The sequence below is a fragment of the Gadus morhua genome, chromosome 2, assembly GCF_902167405.1.
Source record: "Gadus morhua chromosome 2, gadMor3.0, whole genome shotgun sequence".
NCBI lineage: Eukaryota > Metazoa > Chordata > Actinopteri > Gadiformes > Gadidae > Gadus > Gadus morhua.
Window position 1 is genome coordinate 4,966,084 of NC_044049.1, and position 4,951 is coordinate 4,971,034.

General features: G+C 45.4%; 1 long non-coding RNA gene across 1 annotated transcript; it reads left to right on the plus strand.

The window, feature by feature from the left end:
• The first annotated feature begins 430 nt into the window (after positions 1 to 430).
• Positions 431 to 3,458, plus strand: LOC115538366 (uncharacterized). The gene is made up of 3 exons (XR_003975269.1): positions 431 to 530; positions 1,725 to 1,941; positions 2,677 to 3,458. It is a non-coding gene; the product is annotated as an uncharacterized LOC115538366 (long non-coding RNA).
• Positions 3,459 to 4,951: the final 1,493 nt, after the last annotated feature.

The window sequence follows — 4,951 nt, forward strand, 5'->3', positions numbered from 1 at the left end:
GGTTTCCTTTATTTTCGCCACCCAGCATACTTATGGGGCTGGACTTCTGTAAGCCCTGCGGGAACGGTTTCCAAGCGGAGAGAGATCCAGGACTGACCGGTGGCGACTGCCCCTGTACGACTGCCAACTGTGGGACCTGCGGGGACCGCTGCTGTGACGTCTTCTGCCAGGTGTGCGTGGGGGTGTGTTGCGGCCTTTGCTCGGGGGACTGTAGCTACACATTCTGCCACCTCTGTCTGGTTGTCACGCAGGACCTAGTCAAAGTGATCTCTGCCACAACCCCGCCGTCGGACAAGGAAGGCAAGTCGGACCGGATGGACTGTTGTAGAATCGTGTTATAGCCTCTTTGTGCTGTTTCAATGCATAGAGATTTGTTGATGTACGTATGTTTATAGCAGCAAACACTGTTTTAACTTTTTTTTTTTATCATAGGATATGCCAAATCCAAAAAAGCATGGCTAAAAATACCTCAAGCAGACGCTCAAGAAATCATTGACGCACAAGCCAAGGTTGTGCGACATCTGTAGCAGGTATACTTGTCATTTTTTTTCAACGGCAGTGCGCACGCTGTGTACTGAGTTGTGCTTGTTCCCTGCAATGTCTAGAATTAAATACTGCTTTGGTCAAAGCTGGGTTGTTTCAGACGATTGTGTTGCATGTTCCCTCTTGGGATGCGACACAAGTAAACAAGTATTTTTTATCATTTCTGCCATTAATCCACAATGACCCCCAAAGCTGTCTGTGGAAATGGTCCAGTGATTGCTATTGTGTGACACCAAGTGTGTTATAAGTGATAAGAGCATCTTTAAGCTCTCAGCCCGGATGTAGTTACTAGAAATCTCCAGATGAAACAATAACAAGTCCTCCTCACAACAAAGCATGGGGCGGGGAGAACAAGGACAGGGAGCGTGTTCTCATCAACACTTCACAACGCTTCATCAACAAAACACGACAGCTCAAGATCCTTGCCTCATTCAGAAAGTACTAAAGACTTAATGCTGCGCCGTCGTTCAGGGTTGTGTCAATGTGCCCGGGTACGTGCCCATCTAGAGGAACCCAAAGGCCAGCTTGTTTGGTTGCCTATACTTTGGAGAAGTGGCAGATACCGATCAAAGAGGGTGTGTCATTGTGGCAGTGGATCAAATAAACCTTATGTAACCTTGTTGTTGTTGCCCCACGAAGGAGTCTAGGAATGCATGAATAACTATCAACCGAAGGAGGCTCATGGGAGCTGGAGGTTCAGCGTCAGGGCAGCTTGTGGGGCTGTGGTCACATGGAGAGCCATGTGAAGGGAGAGGGAGGGAGCGTGGAGAATCCGGCTTTCTGAGGACTGGGTCACACCCCACAAACTGGTGCTGTTTGAACTTTATGGGGGTGAGGGAGGAACAGTTAGAGGGAGACTTTCGTCATGGTTCAAAGAGGGAGATATTTAGCGTTGGTTTCGTTCGTTTTTGTGGTTGGTTTACTTAAAGGTGACCTTTCTTGTCCTCGGGTCCTTATGTCCAACGCAGCATGTGGTTTGTTGCCTGACTAGATGGAGACTGACGCTTTCCTTGTTTGTTGCCGTGTGCACTCTGTGGACCACAAAAATACCACAACAGTAAACATCATGATACCTTTCATTCCTCATGACATTGTCTCATCACCATCATCATTCCTAGTGTTATTATTTTTATTTGTTTTATTCCGCTAGGGGTCTATAATCAATTCCATCGTGTGTTCAGAAGTGCGTGGCGCAGCGGTTGTCAAGGTGTTGTGGGGGGGAGATAAGAGGCACCGGCCCCCCGACAGGAGGCATGACCAATCTGACAGCTGCTGGAAGCTCTGTGGTGCGTGGACCGGGGACTGTTTGATCAGCCTGGAGTGTGGCCCCGTCCCGGCGGGGCATCTGCCTACGCCTTCACCACGGGCGCCGATTGGGCGTCGTGCATGCGTGCTAAGGTTAGTTCACCGTTTCAACGTTTGTGTGTGGGTTTGGTGTGTTTGAATACACCCACCAATCTGTGTGTTGTCTTGGCGAGAGATATTGTGTCTAGGACGGATCTATTTATATTTGCATACACCAGTATCCTCTCTAGCAGAGTGATCCCCGAACACACAGTCTTTTAACAGTTTCACCCCCTCCCCAGATTGATATTGTCCTTATATGAAAGGAGACACAGTTTCACCCCCTCCCTGTAATTAAAATGCCCTGACTTCAAAGATGAGAGTTGTTTACCTAAAGGCCAGCGATTCCGGCATGCTCGCAAAAATCAGATACTGTATATGCATGAGGCGAACACTGCTTTCTTGTGACCGGTTTACGCCAGGCAAAAGGTTACCAAAAGGGCAGCTAGATAACTCTAGTCGCAAGATGGGGTGACTAGTTAACGGAGCCCGTAGAGGCAAAATAAAATCATTTAAAAGTATGCAACATGTGGATTTCTCAATTACAGTGTGTAAATTAAAATAATGTGTGCAAAATTGCGGTTAGCGACGACAATCTGTTCAGATTGCCTCATCTAGACTGTGTCTCTACATATTTGACAATATCACTGTCTCCTATGAAATCTCTGCCTGCGATTTTTATAACGGAGGCATTGTGTAGCCTCGGCGGAAAAGAATGGATTGTTATTCTAATGTTCTGGCGGGAGAAATTATAATTGGTATTCGTCTTGTATCTCCTCGCATATTCAGAGTGAAGATAGTGGCGCCCGGCCCAACTCCTGCCATCCTGCAGCTCATCAGCAGAACTCCACCAGAGCCACGCCAGGCGGTGCCGGCTGCGGCACCACCCATCGCACCACCCGCTCCCGTTCGGTTTCATGTTCATCCAAAGGCTGGATAAGGACACCTAAAAAGACTGTTGGCTACAGCGAGGTTGTTCTACCCAGCTCCCGACGAAGGAGGCCAGGATTGTGAGGGGGCTATGTCCCGTTTATGATGTACTGTGTTCGTTTCTATGTGTTTTTCTTGTGTTGCCCTCTGGGAAGTGGTGATGCCTATTTATACACATTGATGATGTGCTGGTTATATTTCTCGAGGCAAAGCAAACATTTGGTGTCACGTTGGGTTATACTTAACAAATATATGATCTGATTTAGCTTCATTATCTGAAGACTGTTGAGCAAACAAACGCACAGCAGTCCATAGACAAATAATTCCTCGTTTTGGAACAGACCGTGTCTTGAGTCATCACTCACAAGTTTATCATTTCAACAGCGTGTGCACTCATTTTTAATAACGATATTGAGTGTGGATGCATCCATCTTTGTACATTAAATCTAACTGAAACGTGCACCCCTCTCTCATATAGTTGGTTCGAAATTGCCTAGTGACCTAGTTTGCTCTGCAAATAATCACTCCTTTTTTATGTCAAGTGTGCAGGTCTCCAGTTGTGTTGTATATATTCCTTCATAAGTACAGAATCCCAATGGTTATGTATATGTCAATAAAGTCATTATTTTTTGTATTCAAAATTTTCTTCTGTTATTGTGTTATGGCTCTGTAATATAACTTGTGACTTGTACATCAGAAGGCATCATAGGATCTTTTGTTGCAGACTCAATAGACAGTAGTTGGAGTATTGTAAATTCCTAAATCAACGCAAATATACCATAACCTAGGCTAGTGAGCGAACATTGTTGCCATGTGTCTCATGAGTGACAAATCATTTAAAGACAAATTACTACACATGACCAAAAAACCTTGACTCTAACATTTTAACATTCCAATGCACCTATGGTTCCAGAATAGAAGCCTTCATTGCCGTGTGACTTTGCGATGTAAAAACCCTATAATATTGGAATAGAGTGGTGCAACTGAAAAGGTTGAATTCATATCAGATTGGGTTGGGGTTATATGTAATATATTTGCATTGTTGTTTGCAATGATGCATTGTAAGCAATCAAATCATTTCAGATCATTTATAAAAAGATGTAATCGAAAATATCAGGGTGATAATGCCTAAAAAATTAAATTCCAAAGTTTCCAAGCTGTGGGTTTAAGTGTGCCCAGCCGTGTTTCCATGCACTTATACTGGAGCCAGGCCACGATAATGACGGAGAATCTGTTGTCAAGAGCCCCTTCCTTCCATTCCCTCTGCAGCCACTGTGTCCTGCTATTGCATTGTGATGCTTTCACCGGACATCCAGTCTGAGAGTTGAGGAGAGAAACATCCTGTGTAGCTGTCAGTCAGGTAAAAAAAGTTTCCCTGCCTCCTCCTTGAAATTAACCTTCATGCTCCTCAACAACAGCTGGTCAAGATCTAGCCTGCATGTTACTCTTTGGGGTTGAACTGTGGTCAAAATTAGGTCAACACCTCATGCCTCCGGATTTTATCTATCCTGGAAACACGCCAGATTCAAAATGTTTCATTATTTTATGTTTGTTTTTTTTCACTCTCGAAAACTCGACCAGCCAAGCCGAAAAACTCTTCTCTGACCCCTTTCACTAATTGAGCACTTCTACCGCAGTGCTCATGTGTTTTCTAACAAAAATCACTTTTTTCGCTCCACCTGTCAACAAACCCGCTGAGCTGTCAACTTAGCTAGAACCGGCTGGGTGTGAGGTGTGAGGTTCTCATCCCCAGAGGACCACAGAATAAGTTCTGCCACGTCTGACAGCCGACTCTAGCTTCTGCCGAATACGGCTTTCTCTCTCTCTTCCTCTGTCATTAGGTCCGTATGCCACAGACAGCTGAAAAAACCCCTGGATAAATGTGATCTTAACAGCACAAGACTTGTGCGCTATATGTCTAAGGGACCGCATACGGCCGCTGACGTTGGGTTTCACGTACAAAGATGACATCTCGTGGCAGCTGCATAGCTTCGGCTTTTAATAGCCACCTGCACTAGCCTTGATTCTCTAACCGTCTCCCGAAAAACCGGGAGACTTTACCGATGTTGTAAGTTATGCGATAGTTAATGTGGGTCAAAGCCCAGTCCCCTAATGGAGTGTTTCTTGGCTGGGG